Genomic DNA, 24311 nt, shown 5'->3' with positions numbered 1-24311 from the left:
ATTTAACTACTTTTTATTAAAGATCCTTTGAATTGACTACTTTCAGTCGCCATTTTTGATCGGACTCATTTAAATATTCTTTATTATAGACTGTTTCGGCCACAACTTTCAGACCCACAAGTTTCATTCAACTAATATCTATTGTATCTATTGTATTGTACTATTGTACAATAGTTTATTATCCAAAGCAGCATTTTAGAACTCGATTATTTATTAATTTAATAGAGTAAAAAGAACCAGATTTATATATTTTTGTGTTTGTGCTCTCGATGTTCGTTCCAGCTTGTTGAATGATAAAACTATTTTCATTCAAGTCTTAATGAATACTAATCTTTAAATTTTATTGATTGACAATAAATAAAAGTATTGTGTTTAAAAATGGTGTGATGGTTAAATAGTTGATAAAGATTAATTGAGAAAACGAAATACAAATATTTAATGGTCATTACTCCATTCCATTTTACAATCAAGTAAAATATATCAAATTTAGAAGTAATTAAAATGAACAAATTCATTCGAAATGAAACGTTATTTTTAACGTAATACATTCCAGCAATTATTTATCTCCTTTTGTTTGACAAAGCAAATTCGAAAAGCAATATATACGTCTCCAAACAACTTATAGCACATTTAAAAAAAAATTGTAAATACATGTTGGAATGATATAGAGATAAACCAACTACTTTTATTATGTCATTGTTACTTTCTGAATATTAAAATGCGATTAAATATATTTATAATCATTATTCCATTTTTTAACACTACCACTTACCAATTTAAAATGATTTAGAATGAACTTATCTGGACAGCCCAGAGACTCAAACAATTATCTCCATCCTTTCCTCTCTCAATATTAGTACGGCAAAGAATTCATTCATCTCCATTTGTTATCACGAATAGATTAACAGTCGAAGCCTCTATTAGTAGTTACTATTTTCAGTCGCTATTTTATTACTATCGATTGATTCCACAATACACTATTTTGTGACCATCGATGGTGTCGACTATTTTCGGTCAATAACTTCCAATGCTAATTTTTAGTGTGTTTAATTTCATATACTTATTTTGATCTTTGCAAAAGCTAAAAGTATTACCCTGAATCCGAACTCCCAACGTTGCCTGTTTGCCTGCTGTTTTCTTATCATTTAATTCTTAAAAAAATAATATGTATCTGAAATGTGTATCTTTTTAGTTTGTATCCATAAAATGCATAATAACGGCTTTATTAAAGTATATCCCTTCAAAGAACGATACACCTATCATTATCAAATGATATCAATTATTTGGTGAAATCAGGTCATATATCTTACGAAGATAGAGAATCAAATAATATAACTTCAACAAAAAACAGTAGTAAACTTCAAGAAGGCATGCTGCACTTGAATATCTGAACTTTATAACAATTTTCAAGCATACTGAGGCACGCATTTGAGGTGAGAAAGACTCAATTAAACGAGTTTCACTTTCTTTCAACCCCATTAGAACTTGACACAGGAGCATCAGGGACAAATCACGATGTACTCATGTTATAAACAAAGTTTCCATGTAAATCGAGCATTAAACAACGTATCTATATAAAAGCGGGCTCTCACAAGTTCATACTCAAATCCAGATCTGGTATAAAATAATTTGGTATGAAATTCAGAGCGGTAGATTGTCATCATACAATACTTAACATGTTCGAAATCATAAACGATTTCGCTAATAAATGCGTAAATATATTATATCAAAATCAAGAATCCAGACATTATTCTAAAAACAATACAACCAGTATTAACTATTATAAAATTAGACCTTTCCTTTTTAAAAGATTATTGCCTGATATAACAGTTGTTGAATGTTTCAATGTTGTCATACTCTACAGACAATTCATTAAAAGATAATCAAATGTAACTCGATTTGATATAATCGATTCCCTTATCTCAACTTTGAATTTAGTTATTCAGGACAGTCTTAAGGTGCCAGAATAACTTTGAAAGCAACATCTCTTTAACTTAATATAATTTTTTCTTAAGCAGTAATCTGTATATAAACTATTTATTTGTACAACTGTTACATTAACTAACATGTTCATGCCTAAATATATACCATTTATACACAAAACTTTGCGACAAAAGGCATGTTATTGATAAACCGAAGACAGTAATGCTTTTTATAAGAAACAATGACAAAGCAATACTTTCGAAGTAAGCAACACGTTTTTCTACATATCCCAACATTCTGCACAACCTGCATATCCATCATAGTATTTCTTTGCCACACCAATTTATGCTGCATATCAATTTGACCGGATTGAATAAGCAGCGATAAGGATGAAGGCGTTATACTACGGTGGCCATATTATTCAAATATGTCTTCCATAGTGAATTGAATCATTTTTCAGGTCTATGTCTAAAAAATAAGTTACATAAAACACAATTAAATATTTCATTTAAATTTACCGAGTAATAATAAGATCTTTCTTTAATAAGAAGTTCTTTAATAGTTGATTTTCAAACCTGGATAAAAACATGTTCTGTTTCATTTCTCCATGGCAGTTACCCTTGGAGAAAAACATTAACTCTGCTTCAGAAATAGAACTATTATTGTTTCCAACAAGAATGATATACATGCAATGTACCATTAAAAATATTACGACTAAAAAATCCTGTTTTTTAACTTTAACCTTTTTCCATCAACTCTTTTTAATAGTGCCTTGCTATAATATTCCAGTGTCAAGAAAGGGCCCTCATTTTGCGTTCCTGCCTTAAGTAACTAATTAAGGATGATGAAGTTTTAGATTAGACTAGTGTATGCGAGGGTAATTCACCATACAAGTATTATATCAATTTGACCTTGCTTAAATGTATGTAATGTATGTATGTACGTAACTTTAACTTTATAACAAAAAGCTGTTTTTTCTTAGAATTAAAAGTAATAATTAAAATTTAAAATTAAAATTAAAATAATAATTCACTGTAGTCTCGCTGCCACAACCGTTTCCTTCAGATGATTTTACTTTTAAAATTGTTAGTCAATTTTTCTCTATGATTTCATCTTCTGACTTCTTTGTTGATCATTTTATCTTATATCAGAAAAATTTGCTATTAAAATCTGTAGAGAAGTAGTCCACTTTTTATTTGACCAAAAAGTGTAAACCGTTTAATTGTTTCTATTTCTCGGTTATGCATTCCTTAACACAATTTTAATCGAATAACCTCATTTCTTATACTCTAAAATACTCACAAATTGGCAAAATCATTCCATTTAAAGTATTTCAAGCTCAAAAATGTTAATCTTAACAGTAACAATAAAACATTTTAATTATGGTCCATGTAATTATGGTATTGTTATAATATTATTATTATAAGAACACATTATTTCAGACTTTTTTTACTTTAATAATTTGCGAGTTAATAACTTATCCAAATACTTGCCTTACCTTATAAGTTACTTAGAGACCATCTAAGAAAACATCCGGTCTTACCCACCCCAGTTATTGGCGTGATTAAGATGGTTAATTCTTTCTCGTATATTACACTATCCTACAGATTCCGTTCCATCACCTTATCTACTGCAGCTACCAAGCCGGTAAATGTAAAACCTAATATTTAATTAGCATCGATAAGGTTTATTTAATATATTGGTTTGGGGAAAAGATATTTTTTATGTTTCTCAAAAATAATTAATGATATGTCCCACGAGATTTTTCAACTTTTCCGATAATTCTGCCGGTGTGATTATCTGAGATATCTGAAAGCAAAACTAACCCAAGTGATTTTCACAAGTTCCTTTTGAGGACGGATTTGAAAAGGCCGGATTAAAGTGTGGTCAGGCCAGGCCAGATCCGAGCTATATAGCCAATGTATCCAAACCTTCCAGAAAATCACTGCCAATTTTTGACGAGTCACTAAAGATTGTTGTAGTCTAGCTTTATCGTGATAAAATGAAACGTATTTTCTCATCATTTTTATCCATAATTCTTCGTTTAATAGATTGTTACATTTTGTTTCGTTTCAGTTAAAGTTTATTTGTCTGTTAAATGTCTTTTCTAAATTAGTAAATACTAAATATTCCTGAAGAAGGGTTGACAACTATTAATTTTAGACGATTTTCCATAAGTTGATCGAACATGTTCATGACTGCGCATTACAGAGTAATCCCTCTATAATTATTAAAGTCTCTTTTATCCCCTCTTTGGTTGTATATTTCCACTACTAATTTTTCTAATAATTCTTGTATTTTTATCTCCCCTCACTATTGCCTTTCTTATTAGCCAATATATTCTTTCGTATGTTGTGTCTTGGACAAGGCCATTCCTGAAAGTATTCAGTTCATCTTATTATATATCAGTTTTATATTTTATATATCTATAGTCTTATCCTTCCTATTTACTGCAGGATTTTAAAGTTCGTGATCATGCTTTGATTTGTTGCATATTATGTAATTTTCTGTTGAATTTAATGTTCCATTAAAATTTAAAAAAACGATATTCGAGAGATTAAACGAAAAAATTATATTCTAGTGATCAGGTCCATGCATGCTCATATAATCTGACAACGTTACAGAAATTAATTCTGAATATTTAACAAGGCACTCAATCGAAAAAGTATAGCGACCGTCCTTTATTTTGAGGATTTTTTTATATTATCTTATTTAATTAAATATTTAATATAAAAAATAAATTGCTTAATTTTTTTTGTATTTCTATGTTAAAAAATGAATTTCTTTCTAGGCCACATATCAATGAGAGCACGTCACAATCTTGTAGAGTCAACTTAAAAATTCGATTTACTACATTTTCCGGTTTATAACCTTTACTTATTATAACTAACGTTTTAAAGAATTTTGCATATATTTGGCAACGCGGTCCACTAGTACAAATTCAAATTGAATTTTATAAGATGAATTGGTTACATGTTTCGCCGTATCAAACACTATTCTATCATGTTCTAACTAGGATAAAATTAAAAGGAAAAATCCGCTTGAATGAACAAATGAAGATTGTGTTTTTACAAACTGCAACTGACAATATATTCGATCGCATTTTGTTAAGATGTGAGAACAGTGTACAGTAATACTTTGAAATAATTAAATTTGCTAACAAAAGTAGACCTAGATCAAATAAACAAAATAAAAAACCATCAACGATACCCTAATGATCTAATAACAAAGAAAATATTTTGAACTCATGAAGCATTGGCTGTTTTATTAGGCGAGCTATATAACTGAAAATATCTATATTGTTTTCCTTTTCTAATGGCGTGGTATATGTAAGGTTATATTTTTAAAAGTTATAAAGCCCAAACAGCGTCAATTCTACTTATAGATGAAATGTTAATTGCCAAATTTATAACACATTATTTTCAACGACATCGAATAGTATCAATATATTGCAAAATTTAATGATAATAAGAATAGGGAAGAAAATTATTCTTGTTGTGTTGGAAGTAGTCAAGTCATTAATAAGATTTTTCCATCAAGAATAGTAGCAAAAATTATAGTAACTGGTAATAATTAAACACTTATGTTAAACATGATATATTTTAGTATTGATTTAAATTTTATTTTATAGGTAAGATGTAACTAGAATTTGTTCAGAGTGAAAGTCGAAGAATGTGAAATTCAGAGAAGAAGAAATTAGACAGCATTTTGTTAAGATGTGGGAACAGTGTACAGTGATACTTTCAAATAATTAAATTTGCTAACAAAAGTAGACCTGTATCAAATAAACAAAATATAAAATCATCAACGATCTAACGACAAGGAAAATACAATGCATTATTATATAAGAGTATAAGTAAATAAATTATTTTTTTGTAAAAATAATAATGTATTAACTGATATTTTATAGTTGCTCATATTTTGAGATTTTTAGGAGTATTTCACTGCTTTCATATATATTGGTGGCTTTTTCATTTGATTTTAACTATATTGGCTGGGTTTGATCTAAAGAATTTTGGTCTTTTTTTTGGTAATGTTTATTTATATACCTCTTTGAGTTCTTGTTAATTGTTTAAATATATAAATTAATTTAAGTATGGTGTTTTTATAAAAATAGAAAGGCATATAGAAATTATTTTTATTATTTCATTTTATTCAATAATTTTTTAAATAAAATTTGTTACTTCGAAAAAATTTTCAATGTTTATTTTCCTCCTTATATATAGCTTCAATTATAGTTAACCTGCACCTGCACCAAACTCTGATTATTCTCTGTATTAAAATTAAATGGAGCTCAATATGCGCAAAATCCGGGGGTAGTTGTGAAAAAATAAATAAATCCTGTATAACTGACGTACCATCACTGAAAGTACTACCAAAATCATTTAAAACCAACGTTACAGGTAAAATTATAAAATCTAAAAAATATATAAATTAATGATACTAATTCTATTTTGATTGTCTATAGCAATTCTACTCCATACTAATTTTTTCCTTTTTTTTAGGATGAAAATATAATTAATAATTCAAGTTGATTTTCAATCGGTAATAGAGTGATTTTAATGAAAACATTAGAATACAATTTTAACGATTTTAAATAATATATTTCATTATTTTTGGACAATCCCCTCAACATTAACAAATTTAATAAGGAACACTCACATTAAAGAGAATGTTTTAAGGATCTGAAAAGTCTGCGGCTTAAAACCGTAGGAAGATAAAAAAAGAAGAGGCAAAAACCTTTCGACGGCAAAAGAAAATCCCCTCGGAAAACACGAACCTTTGTGGAGCAGAAACAAAACAAAACAACTTTACAAAGATCTTTTTTTCACGCGGATACCGCAAAAGATGAAATTTACTTTTTTATATGTCTAAAAATAAAGAAAGAACTCTTTGAAGGTGAGACGTGTAATGTAGTATTTTCCTCCGAGTTGTTTAAGAAAAATACCTTGCAAGGTGTTTGGCTTGTACGGAAGCTTGAGTTAAAGTTTAACATATTTTTTAAAACTTATTGATTTGTTTGTTGGGTTGGTCCGTATTCGTTCGCTCATAGTAAAGATTGTATCGATGATATCGATATTTTTTTACAAATATGAATTAAATGCAAGGTATACTCTATAAAGAACTTAACATACACTTTTGTATATTTCTTTATTCATATTACCAAAGGCAAGGATTCTTATCATTGATATAACAGGCGAAATAATTATTAATCGCAATATAGTTAACAAACCCAAAATCAACATTACTTAATAAAGTAATTGATAGCTTTCTCAAGACCCGTATATTAAGATTAAATTATTGAATCATTACGTGGACTTTCTGTAACTCAAATCAAACATGTAAAAGAACAAATATTAACAAACTTAGATAACATGCTCCATCAAACCGAAGATAAGTAAGGTAATGGCTACTTTTTACGTAAAAAAAATTGCTCGAAAATATATGGGTTGGTCTAAAAGTATATCAATACCTAGCATATAATCAATGCTTATTATCGGCATATAGTATAGTACAGCCGGCTGCAGTATATTATGGCCTGATAAAACCAAGCAAAACTATATAATTGATCATGATATCCCTAATTTTTTTGTATTAATCTCTTAGAACGTCAACAATCTACCGTGGACAATAGGTATTATTATATGATTTCAATTATATAATATAACTATCCTGACATGTAGAAGATCACTGCAGTAAGTGATCTACTGTACTACTTACAATCTAAATCTTATTCTAGATACTATTCTAATTTATTTTAAAATCTATACTAACTTATTCTAAAAACTATTCTAGCTTATTCTAGCGATTATTAAATCTCACTCTATATATCTATTTATTATTTATTAATCAGTTCGTGTGGTAGTTTGTGTTTGAGCATACACACTTCACTGTCATCGCGCACATTTAACTGTTTGGCAAGTGCATTGGGATGCGCTAACAGTCTTTCAGAGTATTTCGCTACAAATATTTAACTTTGTTTGCTTGCAGAAGTTCATGATTATTCTATTTTACTGAGGGACATGCTCTTCTACAAAGGGTGAATGTCACATGGGTAGATTTTCCTTCATTTGCTTTGGTGCGGCACGTTTTCAACCACAATTCGACATTGTTAAGATGAAGTTGGAGGTTTCTTGTGGCTGATGTTGGATCCACGTGTGATTATAATTCCTAAATTTGAAGGAGCAACAATGGCAACATTGACTGATGGTACTGCATAACTTGCTGTAATTAACAATATTGAGACAACAATAAGTAAAACCGCTGCCGATAACATTTCTAAATAGACCAATAAATTGCGAATACTACTTACTGTTTAGAAACTCTACGTATGTCAATTACATATACAAAATAATATATTATCTGCCAGTTATAATTGATTCTAGACTAGTTAAGGAAACCAATACAGCTAAATAATTGGGGATTACAATGGACGCTATGCTTAAGTGAAAAAAGCTTGTCAAAAAGAAACGACTCTGTATGATACTCAAGATTATGTGATGGTTGCTTAGATGACAATCAGAATTAATATTCCAAAATAAACTGTTATTATACAAGCACATCGTGAAGTCAGTATGGATATAGTTAGTACGATGTAGTTATGAGGTTGCACAAAGAAATCTAATTACACGATCGATTATAATCCATAATTATATCCATCAATTAACGTGATACAAACTTACCAAAACATGGTTCTGCATAGCATTGTTAACGCTCAATAGTACACTAGAAATTAGGACATCCATAAATGTCTAAGGTAAAGGTAAGGATCGGCATGTGGAGTGTAGTGTGGAGTGTTAGAATACGTTCAACAAATCTTAATTTAATGTTTAGGCCTTAGATCTAGACTTGGAAAATAATGTGAAGAAAATATTACTAGGTATACATATTTATACCTAGTAATATTTATAAGTATATATATTTAATGACCAGTTGGAATACGTGCTCCATGCGATTTTAAATAAAATACATTAATTCAATTTTTTAATCATTAATTCAAATTTAAAATAAGAACATAATCTCTATATAATCTAATTCGAAATTTATGTCATTAATTTTAGTCATCCTACTAACGTATATGTCAAGTTATTCTGATAAAGTAACATATTATTTATTACGAACTGAATGTTTTATCATCTTTTCTTGAAATCGTCATATCTTGACAATGATGATCTTTAAATAATGAAAGTAGTTTTAAAAATGTGAATAATATCCGATATAACAGATAATATATCCAATTTACATCAATGGAAATTATCATTCGCTATAAAAATTAATTATTACTATGAAAACCTTTCAGATATATGAAACGAATATGTTATAAAAATCTGAAGTCCAGTTTTTTTCTGATTTTTATGAAGCGAATATATTAATTTAAGTCCAAATTTAAATATATTATAAAAATTAAAATGCTGTGAATAATTTAAATCGGTCTACGACCCGACACAAAAACGGATTTGTATTCCTCAGTCAGGAAGGTATTGAAGTCACCTTTTTGATATACAATATGAATTTTGTTCGTAGATTATCTCAAAATTAACAAATTCATATTATTACTATAATTTTGGGAGTAAGTAAATTTAAGAATTTGTTAATTACCAGATGAAATAGAAAATTACCAATTGTTGAAAATCTAGGTTATTTAGTGGATTTAGCTCTCTCTGGTTTCAGTTTCAGCTTTTTATATTCTCCTATTATTTTTACTATTAATTCCGTAACATATTAACTAACCCGGTAATTGTTAAAGCCAAATTAGTGGTTAGTTTAGATGCTTTCAATTAAATTTACAAACATAAAAATCATAAAATGTATATGTGTTTATGTATGCATTGCGATAACTTATTCTTCTCTTACTAGAGGCTAGTGTAAAGTGTTTGACTAATATCTCGATGAATATTTAGTATTTCTCTATTTTCTATACTTCTCTATTTTCTCGGAGTAATAATTTAACTACTCCATTTTTTATATTAAAGGGACAGTTTGGCATATCAACTTTGAGATATTTGAACATACAACAGTCAGACATAAAAGGCGATCTCATATATAAAAAATTATGACCATATTATGTGCTTCGGAACAAGATATTTATAAGATTATATTTATAACAAGATATTCGGAATATTTTTATCTGGAAATTTTAAAATATATATTAATTGAAAATTTTTGCTTATAAAAATATATGCATAATAATAACAATTTGAAGACTGTTTAACAATCCCATATTAAATAAAATTAATGCAAATCGAAAAGACAGCATCTAATGGGACAATTGACGTTTAATAAATATGAAAAATGATTCAATAGGCTGAAACTATGATTTTAAATAGGAGTAAACTGAAAATTTTACGCTGGAATAATTAACGAAATACAATACGAAAATAAATATAGGTATATAATTCATATCCCCTTCAGTCAACAACAAAACAAATCCAATTTCACAACATTTATAAACACACATGTAATTTGTAAAAACTTATTTCCTAATTGTATATTGTTGTTGCTCTAAATTTAATATAATAATTTTTATTTCCTAAAGTACTAACACTTAATATCTTCGAAATATGTTGAGAAATACAAGTTACTATTTATTTTTTTGTACAATTTCCATACTTAACATATAGGAAAAAAATCACATAGTCACATAAAAAACACTTAAAATAAGAGCATAATTAAGTGAATAAAATATTATGAATCTTACTTGTCCTTTTTAAACTGTTTTTTTTTATATCTTCAAAAAAAAGCAACCGCCAATTATTAATACTTTAAATATACATAGATTATGTTAAAAATTTTCACCATTTGCTGGTATCAAATAACAATAACTATCTAATTTCAATTAAAATATCACAATTTATTTCCTTAATAAACCTACCTCTAATTCAATTTGAAAATTTTAACATGGGCAAGAAATTTGGTGATAAAGGATCTGTGAATAAGAGCAGGCTTTGTATATGATTCCAATGAATATAGACCATAATGAAAGAGTTGCGGTTTACTGATTTGAATTGAATAATAAATTTGATGTTGAATTTTTATTAAGCAATCCACATCTGAATCTACAGTCCTTCAGTCTGTAATGCAAACCCCAGCAAACCCTTTTCTGCTCATATAAGTCCTTACAAGAGATTTCCTTCAGTTTGTCATTTTTGCCATTTCTGGCTTACAGCAGGATTTTTTTGGAAAACTATATCGATCGAAGCTTCTACAAAAATCATGTGGTTAAACAATGTTTTTAGTTCCTAAAAACCTTTACTTCCTACAAAAACACTTAGGAAGCATATTATTGATGATAAATAAATTATTGCTAAGAAGCAACAAATTCCTATTAAAAGCTACAAAATCAATTACAAACAACAAGAATTAATAAACACTACAAAATATCTTGAAATTATAAACAAAAATACCTAAAAACCAGTGACTCCAAAGATCTCCGGTTAAATTTCAGACCAAAGCATAAAAAGAATGTAAATATATGAATATGCGTCTTTCATACCTGTACCAGCCCTCTAGTGTTTCTGAAGCATATATTAATATGTTCCTAAGGTCACGCATTTAAGATCAAAAGCATAATTAAAATAAATAATTAAGTAATTAAGATCCTATTAGTAGAGTATTAAAAAATGAATAAAGCATTAAAATTTAAAATTCTAATTATAATTTTTCTATGAACTTAAATATACAAACAAGTTGAAAAATCTTCGTAGAACTTATTATTATTAATTACAACCTATTTATTTCTTCTCTAGATGATTTGCCATAGAATTTGTATTCCTATATTGTTAACCCCAAGTACACTTACTATTGTAAATCTATGGGATCATGTTAGAATAAGTATAAAAATTCAATCAAATTGGACTAGTAAAATAGGAGAAGAGAGGGCCATCTACAGCTGAAGTAATTAGTCCAATAGGCCAAGCTGCACAAGCTTTTACTTGTACAAAATATTGTGCGAGAAATACAAGAAATATTACCAAGACTTGGACACTGTTACCGTACAGATTGTGTAAACTTGATGTCTCAAAAGTAATTATTCTGGAAAATCACGCATATTTATACTCGAGATCATATTATAACTGAAATAATTAATTTAAGAAACAACTATCAGTGGTTCAGTTGGGGAAATGTTAATTTTCTCAGTCATTATATTTTTATATAATTTTAGATACATTGTCATTCATGCTGGAAACAGAAATCGTTTTATTCCTGGAACAGAGTTCGTGTTTTCCAAGTCCAAGGGCAACTACCATGGAATAGTGTACCATCACTTATAAGAATGTTCCTGTCGAATAAAAGGTGAACAAATTCTTCGCAAACTTACAAGATACAACTTTCAAAACTAAAATTAGAGAGAAAAGTGTTTACGAAAACGAAAACATTTACCTAAGATGAGAGTATTTACATGTTTCCAACCACTTTGCCATTCTTTGATGACATTGACTATGTAAAAAGAATCTTGAATAAAAAAATATATTTCAGTTACTAACGAGAACGAAATGTATGATGTAATACACCATATATCAAAACAAATTTGAAACTTTTTCTTCATGAATTCCAATAATCCATTAAAACAATATATGACAGTATTCAACAATATGGCGCAAAAAAATCTGTATAAAATAACATTTTTTTTCCATTCAATAGGACGTCCCTACTACCAATTTAATATTGCTTTATGATAATTTCTAATGGCCCTCTTACAATATTAAGAAAGAAGAACAGGGCCGTAGAGTCGAATGTATAACAATAAGAAACAAAAACGACATAATAAAAATGCTTATGTTATACCATTTACATAAAAAGCTATAATGTCTTGGGGTGCGCACCATATGTGGTACATTCGATAAAAGAACAAAAAGTAAGAAAAAAGTTTGGCAAGGGGGTTACATCAAACGCCATTCTTGGCCGTTTTCTCTGACATAATATATAATAAAAATATGAAATTGTAAGATTTAGTTAATGATATATAGTTTTTAGATATAAATTTTTGATGTTTTATCAGGCTGATTTCCAGGCATATTCATAAATTTGCAAAAAAAAATATGATTTAATTAGAGACATTTCCGAGAGATTGCATCACTAAGATTAATTAAAGTCAAACAGCTCTAATGACGCAGGTAGACCGAAAATTAACATTTACATACTTGTAAAATGTAAGCAAAATTATCTTCAAAAGCAAGTTATGTCTATCATAGGTAGGCATAATTTGATCGTAATGAGTCCTTCATCTAATAAAATTTTAACAGTGAAAAAATGGAGATGTGTTCCAATGCTATCTAAATGTGATTCAATTAGTTTACGGGTATCAAATTTTATATTAGTGAAAAATTAATTCCTTCTGATATTTTTGTAATTTAAAACCTGCATGGTAATGTATTCTTAACGGTGACTATTTTGAACTTTAAAAATTGGACTATTTTGGCCGATTTCCATTCTTCGTTTATCTTTTATGCGGGTATGATTTTAAAGTATAGCTCACGAATTGTTTTTAGCCCCATCTGGTTTCAGTTTCAGCTTTATTTTCTCCTATTATTTGTACTATTAATTCCGTAACATATTAACTAACCCAATAATTGTTAAAGCCAAATCAGCGGTTAGTTTAGATACTTTGTTCAATTAAATTTACAAACATAAAAATCATAATATATATATATATATATATATATATATATATATATATATATATATATATATATATATATATATGTGTGTGTGTGTGTGTGTGTGTGTTTGTGTATGCATTGCGATAGCTCATTTTTCTCTTACTAAAGACTGGTGTAAAGTGTTTGACTAATAGCTCGATGAATATTTAAATTTGATCTTAAACATACTTTAATCAAACCGGTATGCTAACGAGCAGGAACTTGTCTCGGCAAATTGTCAAATTTTTCAGCTTAGTTAAGAAAAATGTTGACAACGGGCTGTGGCTCAAGCGAAGATTGCGGCCTTATTTGCTACGACGAATTTGAGTGATACAAATGAGGTCTATATTACGTGATATCCCGCGGGAACCAGAGGACTCTCTTTTTCTTGAGTTCGAGGGTGAGTTTTTTCCCTCTTCCATTTCACGCGGAAAAAATCCCTGAAACAGCACATCTTAACAATATACTTCTTTTAAGACGACAAAGCGAATACCATTACATTTAGTAAATATTTTAAATAATGCATTTGTTATTATAAAAAGTGTGGCGTAAAAACAGGAAATTATAAAAATATCTCTAAAGACGAAGTTATAATTTAACTCTAAATTAAGTGATATATTTTGTAGACTTGCCATATTTATTACTAATCTCACTTTAATACGGTTATTCTAGTATCTATTCCTATTTTAATGATCAATTCCATATCTGAAATAAAAATATTACTTCTTTTTTTGAAAACATTCTAATAAACCGCATAATGATTTTCTGAGATAAGAATAAAACAATAAAAAAATATATTTCATTGACAGAGTTAAAAAATCTTACAAGTTGTCGGAAATATAACAGGGATTCTTAAAGGTGACTATTTTAAATTTTAAAAATTGTACTATTTTGACAGATTTTCCCTCTTCGTTTAACTTTTATGCGGGTATTGTTTTAAAGTATATCTCACTAAGCATAATTTACCTTCATTTATGTTATTTATCTATGCAACATATTTTTCGGAGTTTCGAATATACAGAATTGTAAATCAAGTAGAGACAATATGCAAAATAATCGGCAAAAGTATTCAATCAACTAAGACATTGGTGTTAAGTTGTATAAATTGCGATATATATACAATTAACAAAAAACGCTCCACCCAATGCGAAAAATTCATATATTAGTAAACCAAAAATCAGGCCAAAGGAATACCTTAAGTATACTATCACTTTATGAATTAGTACTAAAACAGGAAAATAGTTATTATGCAAGCAGAATTTGATAAGTTGCTTTACAAACTAGGCTCAAACCATCTAGTACATTAAATATTTAATTTACTAGAAATCTATTTCATTTTAATGGGAAGTGGCTCCTTACCAGAACAAAAACATGATAATTTTAAGGATAATTTTTCAAAGTAGCACAGTTTTGTAAAGAAATATAATAATATTAAGGAAACGTTATGTTTGCGAGCTAGCATCGAAAAATAAAAGCGGTAGGTAGTTAATTTCAACGGAAATAAAGACTGCGAATAAAACCTTAAGTTTTATTGAAAGTACTTTTAGTGTGTAGGCGGCACTTAATAATATAATACTACACTTATATAATTAATATAAACAGTGAGAGCGGGTGAGTACAAAGAGCGATACGGAATCAAGTAAGTGACGAATCACCTTGATTTTCGCTCTATTCGAGATTAAACTTATGAAATGTATAAAAACAGTGTATACAAATATTTTTTTATATAATACATACATTTTTATATATAATACGTATAACATAACTTAATACAATTATTTGGAAGAAAAACGTCAGTACTGGGAAGTATCCATAGAAAATTTAAGGATATGTAACTATTTAAGGTATATAAGTAATCTCTTCATATATCGGTAGCAAATATACTATTTAGGTGCTGTAAATTTAATGTACGAATAGGTCTAATCGAACTTTAGATATTATTTTTAAAATAATATCATTTTTAAAAAGCATATAATAAAATTAAGAAAGATTTATTGTTTCAATTTATGTATCTAGACTAGACATGGATATTTCAAAATGGAATATTGGGCCACTCTTGGCAATACGATAATAACTGATGTAGAGACAACAAAAGTTGATAGAGAAGGTAAAAATTGGAATAACATAGGTTTTGTAGCTTATAATGATTTTTTAATAATTCATCGTAGATATAGTATTTTTCATGATGAAAATAGGCATGGCATTATTCCTCGAACTAAGTAGTATTTTATCTCTTACGGTTAAATATAAATTAAATTTTATGTAATTCGCTTTTTTTAGAAACGAGCCTGAAAGAAGTTACACTGTAGAAAGAACCATTAACTACAATAACACCTTCGCTTTGGATAAACTCCATCAGACATACAGAAAAAATAATTGACAGATGGAGAATTATTAAAAAGTGTTCTATAAATTAGAAATTAACAATTTGGTATATCACCTGAACAGTGATTCCGATACTGAAAGAAACTGAATGAAACTATTTTATTGTTAATGCGCAGAGTGAACAGAAACAACTAAAGACGGCTATATCCTTAATATAGAATAACTTTTCAACTTCATATAAAGAAATTTGAGGAATACATACTGATGTATTTTCTCGCACTCGTCTTGCTTGTTAATTAACCCAAGTACATAGGAAAAGTAGTAATAAATTAATTGTAAATTAAGATTGTACTAAGCGTATCTAATAAAGATATTGTAAAAAAAATATAAAGAAATTCATATTTTAGAATGTGAAATATTTGTGTATTTTATACAATATTTGTGTGCATTGGGTTGGAATTTGTGAGAGAATTAATACTAACTGCTTTGCAGATATGGTAAATGAATTAGGAATATTATAATGATTAAATATTTTTTATAAAGGTATAATGTATAATATATATAATTATATATTCCGGCAGTAAAAGAAGAATCTGAGGAGATATTTAGAGATATCAAAATGACAACAAGGAAATACAGGAATGAAAAAATAAGAACTAAACATAAAAAGTTAAATATGATCTCTAAAATAATTTATAAATATTTATATAACTTGTAAAATATATTACTCGCATATATAATTATTAATTAGGTAGATTGAGCCTCTGTGCGGTACCACCATACAAAAAATGTAACTAGAACTCTACCTCATAGATGATGTAGAAAAAGCGTTCAATGTAATAAAAATAAAAGAGCTCTAACATTGAAACTATCGTAGCTGTTTAATTAAGCGTCGTTTAAGTCCTTCGAAAATATATGCGTTAAATGTGTTACAATGAATGTTAAACTGAATTATATTTAATAACGTTATTTTTGATTTATTATTTTATTTACGTTAGTATTTTGTTTCCTTAGAATCAAAAAAAAACTAAAACTTAAATTTGATATAGCAACGCTGTACTATGAAGTTTAGTGACGTGCATTAGCTGTTTCACTGAAAGGATTATATATGATATTTAAATATAAAAAACGTTTCCGCAAAATTTTTTTGAAGTCATCGTGCCTTTGTACAAACCTTGTCCTGATGATAATAACGAACAAAATAATAAAGTATTATCCAATTTGCACCACTGCACCTGAACCAGTAGTTATGCGCCTGTATACATTTCGGCGATTTATTTTTACTTATATAGATATTACAGCTTATATTTTCTTTACCAAAAGAACAAAAATATATTTCTATACACAGTATATAATTTGTTTTTCAGTTAATACTTCATGTAAAACGTCTTCCGCAGGTCTTATCGAAAAAGTTTCAAGTAGCTTTCAAACAGTGAAGATCCACGCGTGCTCCTGTCGTTCTTCCATCAGTCGAGCTTCGGGCCGTCTACTACAGAGATAAATCGTTCAAAAATTACCATTTCTTACTATAAGATTAATCGCCGGCTCGCATGTGGTCAAGAAAATGGGAAATATTTTTTTAATCGCGGCAAAAAGTTATAACCAGTTGGCCAGGGTTCTCTCGATCCAATATATAGGCCGTTTGGCCACTATCCAAAATGAAAACCTTTTTTTGGGTTCTATAGAAATATGTTCTGGTAATTTATATCTGACACCGATACTGTACAACTTTTTCTCCGTTTATATGATTAATATTAGGGTTTTATTTGGAGTTTTCTCAACTAAATTTTGGTTTTATAATTAATTGATATAGAGTAGTATATTCAGTAATAAATTATACAAAACAAAGCTAAATCAATCATATAAATTGTTATACAGAAGCTAAATTATTGTAGGCTATTTTTGCAGTTTCAATTTTTAATAATGTAAAAAGCATGAAAATCATTTACATTGGTATTCAAATATTCTTAACCACAAATAGGTAGCCATTTTTATATTTTAGCAAAGTTGAAAACGTCTTTTGAGGCTATTTAGACTATTTTGTTACTTTTGAAAATTCTTTAAAATTAATTCGCCGTACAAGACTAACTATATTAGTATATTATTTGTGATGGATATTATTTTAAGAGTTAGATTAAGTTTAAGATTACTTATTAAAATAGAGGGTAATGTTCATAAGTTTTATATTACAGTACATATGTATATATAGTAAAAATGACTTAAAAACAGTAAGAAGATGACATTAATTTATGAAACATTTAGAGGTAAAAAGAAAAATACAGCATAATACTAAATGTTTATATTACATTCATTTATATATTTTAAAATTTAATATTAACTATGCCATATGCCATAAACTATTTACTAAGTTACCACATATTTGAATATACAATACTATTGATATGTTATATATAAATAAAATTCATAATATTCAAATAAAATTAACAACTTTCTTGTCCTTTATATTTCTCACACTAATTACTAATTAATTAAAATGCAATAAAAGTTTCAATAGAAAATTTCCAAATAAAGGCAAGTTTAATATATTTCGTGGAAAAAGAGCTTACCGTCTAAAAAACACCACCATAATTAATGAAATCAAGGACTCAAGTACCTAAAGACTTAATCGTGTAAATATTTTTTCTGTTTTATTTTAGTATATATATATATATATATATATATATATATATATATATATATATATATATATATATATATATATATATATATATATACTTACCTTTCAACTATTTTCTTTTATGTCTTTATGTCTGCTGAGGTCTATATTTTTCTTCTTTGATATTTTGACAGATTACTTCTCCTTATCAACAAATCATACAGCTGTAGCAAGTACAATTCTTTTCTAAATAGCTACCTTTTTAGGACTAATGGTTGCAATATTTTCCTGCACTTCTTCAAAGCTTATAAACTGGACAATTAATTGAAATTACTTAAATATATAATTTCCCATTACTTAATAATTCTTCCCCATTAATTAATATTATAATTCCCCAATTCAGTTGTCGTATATTATTCTGGGATTCATATTGGCTACTTGTATTTGCTTCAATATTGAGTCTTATAGCATTCTTAACAAAAACAAAACTTATATAGAAAAACTCAAATTAATTTTTTGCCTGTAACCCTTCTTGACTTTTGGTACACTACCTAAAATTCATTCGCAAGATAATAATTATGATAGTTTTATAGAAAATACTACCTTGATGATAACTCCTTATACAGTGGTATATAAGCTTCTTGAGTTCTTATTTTCTAAGAAATTTTTAAGCAGTATTGTTTTTCTTATAATCCTGTGGTTTCCAACTTTGAAAGCATTACAAATTCTTAAAATATAGATTAGATTGTTTAACATCTATATGGATCCGACAAAAATGCTGCCAAAAATCAGTATGTATACTAAAGGATACTAAAATCATTAAATTGAAGATACAGAGAAGGCAGGTGATCCTTCTTGTTATAGACTTTAATTGTTCAGCAAGCTCATGGTGAAATCTTTCTTTGTCGTGCTACCAAGTATGTCATATTACAAACTTGATATATTAATTTACTTTCACTGCAAATTTTAAGTCATTTAATTAATTTATCTTATTTGTAACAAGTGAAACTAAACCTACCTTTGACTCTCCATATTTTTAATCCTGTTATAACACTGAAATGTTAAACTAAAAGACGCTCTTTTTAAGCAAAAAGGAACATCACAATATAACTTTAAAAGTGCCATATCAAACGCGTTAATAGTTAAACAAATAAATGCCCAACGTTTAATCAAAGCAATGCGGTACATTGCCACTTCTTTTTAGAAACGCTTTTTAGAAAAAACGAAATATCATGCAGTGTTGCCAAATCTAAGCGCAAGACTATATATTGTACTAAATACTGAAAAACGTTTCTACTCTATTTTTTTTGTTTCAAAACAAAATATAAAAGTTAATGTCAGAAAGTCTTGTTAAATATATTATTTTTCTAAAATAAAAAACATCCATAAAGCAAATAGCTAGCTGTAAATTTGGCAACATCGACTATTAGCATTTCGGCTAGCGGCGAGTAGATTGCGCCGACGAATGTACGAATAGTTCCGAAAGTAGCCGAATCTTCGGACCACGATTATTTTTAATGTATACTTAGTGTTTCATGATTTGTGTGCAATTATTTTACCCATAAGTCCTTTCCTACAGAATATTTCATATGCCAAATCAATCAATGTATTATAGACGGTACGATAAATCCAAATAATTATATACATTCATATAAAATGGAAGAATAAATTCAAAAACTAATTGCGAAACTGTGCTCACTGACTATTATTTTATATTCTTATGATATTTCACGAGTCCTTATTCATCAATCCTTATTCATATATCTTCCCATTATTATGAATCCCGTCACTGTAGAATATTTCTCTAAAGCAACTTCTGTAATTCTTTGCTTAATGAAAAAATATGACCAAGTCCGATGGTGCTTCGAACCATATAAGCAGATGATTTATTTTCATTTTTTTCTACATATTTTCTGTTATGAACCTGTGTTTTTAATTCATTGCTACCAAATGTTGCACATATTATGGACATGCTTTTTTTAAATAAATTTCACTACCAAAAACCAGGTGAAAAAAAAATTATGCCGAAAAATATATGGTTTAATAATTGTAATTAATTTATGGTTTAATAAATTGTGTTAAAAAGCAATGTGATAGTATCTCAGAGAAAATCGAATTGCTCCCAATGTGCAAACTGACGAAATAAGGAGTATGAGTGCTACTAATAAGAACTACATTAGTAACCTCTCTAACTCCTTAACGACGCCACGACAATATAAGCCACATCACGTTCACCAACAAGAGACCAGGATAAATTATATACCCCTAACCTCACCTTACTTCTCTATCGTCTGCTCGACTGTGTGAAAGTTAATATCAAATATATGTGTTGAGGGTGGAAATATGGTATTTGTAAATGAAAGTAAAGGAATAATTAATGGTTTATTTAGGCGATAGATATTAATTAATTATAGATAGAGATTAAAACCTCATGGAATCTCAATTCAGTAAGAATTGACACCATATTAGAAACTTCGCGGCTCTATTGGTACTTCCCCTGTAGAGAGGCTGCACAGTGCATAGAGACATCATCAACAATACATTGCCGGCACCTGAAATATTGTCTATGATGCTGTTGTTGGTGCTGCAAAATCGACAATCGTTCCTCCATTGGCTGACGTAATCTTATATACACAGGCTCGATTGGGTCCAAATCTCGCCTGATTTCTCGGCTAGTCATCTTGCAAGCTCTTTAAAATCTCATTTTTATGATCTTCATAATCATCGTAGTCTAGTTTTCTTCAATTCGAAAATCCCAATACAACCCAGCAAGCCATGCAAAGGCCGTTTTTATATTATAAGGTTTATATATATTTTATTTTATAAGGATAAATTAAATGTAGAGGACTAACGAAAAATATAAGGATAGATAATATACAATATAACTATATATATTAACTAATACGGTACAATATTTACAATCCTATGCTAATAATTAACCAGTTATCGCTCAATAGTCGATATTCGACCACGATTTATAAATCCTTCTTTACCTTTATGTTACAAACAGTAATGCATGTTTGTGAGTTAAAATAGAGAATATATAAATTAAATATTTTTGAAATTGATGTTTGACTTTAGCATGTATGTTAAAACACTAACGAACATAATTAGGTAAGTTATTGTTTACAATTTAGAAATGTTTATTGAAAAAATATATTTTCTATAAAAAATTTATGTACTTAGGCCTATAAAGCCCTATATTTCATAATTTGTTTATACTCTGTGTTACATCCATGCAAATAATGCAGTTAGTTTCATTTTAACTGCTGCATATTTTCATTACTTCATTTATGTCTTCATATAATATCTATCTTTCTTCGATATTTCTTGCATATTAATTTTATAATTTAATTATTTTATAATATTAATTTTATGTATTTTATATAATTCAGGATTATCACCTTTGATCTTTAATTTTCTTTTAATAACTCTCATTAATCTACTGATTTTTACTTTGTCTTGTATCCCACTTGAGAACTATCATCAAAAAAATTAATAGGGAATTAAAATACCATAGTATTTTTCTTGTTCATAAACCTATTTTATAATTGTTGAGACGTGATGTGAATTTGTTAACGTATTTATTATCAATATCAGTTAATACTTTATTAAGAAATGCAATTACCAGTGAAAACTGAAATGAATTCATGCAGCAAAAATTTACAAAAAAAGTATAACAGCATTAAAAATTGTCATTCAACGTTATACTATGTCTCCGGAACCATATCAATTAATATCAGTTCTTAAGTAAGATTAACTCTTTTAGCTGTTATGTGTTCACGAAACATCAAATTAAATCAATAGCTGCTTGAAAAATAATCCTCCCATAAAATGTGCCATTATAAAATTATTTTCGCATAGAAATATGTCCTTCTATAAAATGTCCTACCATAAAACGTCCCTTCATGCAAATAATATTCTATCGCGAAACCATGTAGGCCACGAAACCTCTAGTGTGGGTCTGACGACTTCAGATGAATATCACCAATCGACAAACGCCCAGACCATGCCGCGTCTTCGTAGGAACTAACATCAAACTCTCCTCAAGGCACCTATTTAGAACTGATGGTATGAATGTAAATAATATTCTAGACATTCTTCAAAACTGGTGATATACAGGGCATGACGAAACAATATCTTACCGTTAATTGATAAGACACTCTAGCTTTATAGTTTTTACATCGTTTGCTATCGTCTTTTTTCAGTATATGAACAATTATTGCTTTCCTCTATGCTGACGGTGCCCTTTCTAATCGCCCAATGTTCCTCTACAGGACTTTATCGTTTCCGTCGTGACTTGGTCGATTCCAGTGGTCTTTGTAATTTATCCACATTTTAATTATTTTATTACCATTCTTAATACATCCATTGTTGGCTCCTCATCAGGAAATAAAGATTCTGGAATGCCAATTGCTGGCAGATTTGCTAAATCATGTGGTGCGTCATGATTGTAGGACTATGAGGAAAAACTCCCTTCGCCATTCGAGAGCATCGAAAGCATTGTATAACTTTACGAAGATGCCATCTGCTTTTTAAATATTATCGTTCAGATTTACTTCTCCTACTCTATCCTCTAAGTGCTACTAGAATAATAGCAGAGTCACATAATTAGCATTAATATTAATATGATTCTAAATCAACAACACAGGTACTTTATTTCCTTTCCGGAATAATTGCTTTAACTTAATAAGTCAATTTATTTAATAATTTTCTCAAAATAACAGCTTCCAACTAAAAGTAAATATAAGCACAGCATTGACTTAACTCTTATTTACAATGATTTTCCACAAAGTGCAACTAGAAAACATTAATAGGTGTTTCTACATTTTTCGATATATCTTTTCCTGAAAATCATTTTTAGCAATAATTTGGACATGTGCAACAAACAAAACAGATTGTTATGGTACGCAAACAAAACAGAAAGCAAACATAAATAACCAGCAGCGAGAATGATAATATCCCAGCCTCAGACTGTGGCAAAACAAAATTATAAAGCAAACAATGCATTTGGCGCTAAATCAGATGGCTGGCGCAATCCGAGCCAAGTTCCAACGTAACGATTACAATAAATTCAACAATAAACAAGGGCGAACGTTGTTTATGACGAGAACTGAACAACCTAATTCCGACGTAATTACAGAGGCGTTACACAACTACCATATAAGACTACTAACATAGATTCAACAACAAAACATAGGTAAAACTTTTTTGATTGGTCACGAAGTATATGCAATTTCGTAAACCCAACGAATTATTACATATAAAAATTATATATTATAATTATACTAATTATTATGTTCTATATTAAATCACATGGCACCTCACACGTGTTTTAATCAACGATATCTATTATATAAATGTAAAGCAACTTAATCTAATTGTTAAATTCGATAGCGTTGGGAACTATAAACTGAAAATAACTATTGACTGTTTAGTAAATGAGTACTTTTTACTATCGACTGTTTTAGTCGCTATTTTCGGTCGTATATATATATATATATATATATATATGGTTTTATTGTAATAGGCAAAAATTGTGAATAATAAATAGTAAAATACTTTTGACTGTTTTATGGCAATAATAGTATTTTTGATTGCCCTTTTCGCTTCGATCTAAATCAATTGATTTTTATTCAAGTTTTGTTTGATTGTCAAAACTTCTTTCCTAAAATATTAAGAAATAAATTTAGATTCAAAAAGTTCCAAAAATTGCATCGATTCGAAGCGATTTTTACACGATATTTTTACAGTTAAGCTTCTAACAAACTAAACTAAACAAACTAAGAATGTATTGACATCTGGAG

General features: G+C 28.4%; 1 protein-coding gene and 1 long non-coding RNA gene across 2 annotated transcripts in view; one reads left to right on the top strand and one right to left on the bottom strand.

Annotated features, from left to right (window-relative positions):
• Nucleotides 1–24311, top strand: part of LOC143190187 (uncharacterized) — a 293945-nt gene that overhangs the window by 209610 nt on the left and 60024 nt on the right. The gene's annotated exons all lie outside the window — the stretch shown is intronic.
• On the bottom strand, nucleotides 18662–19665 carry LOC143191571 (uncharacterized). Its single transcript, XR_013004548.1, has 3 exons — nucleotides 19523–19665; nucleotides 19108–19461; nucleotides 18662–19055 (listed from the first exon to the last, which is right to left on the bottom strand). It is a non-coding gene; the product is annotated as an uncharacterized LOC143191571 (long non-coding RNA).

Source organism: Rhynchophorus ferrugineus, unplaced genomic scaffold (assembly GCF_030347505.1).
Source record: "Rhynchophorus ferrugineus isolate W39M unplaced genomic scaffold, kcgeb_rfMv2 rfM2, whole genome shotgun sequence".
In the NCBI taxonomy this organism is placed as follows: Eukaryota; Metazoa; Arthropoda; class Insecta; order Coleoptera; family Curculionidae; genus Rhynchophorus; species Rhynchophorus ferrugineus.
Note: the sequence above shows the minus strand (reverse complement) of the source record. Positions and strands in the feature narration are given on the sequence as shown.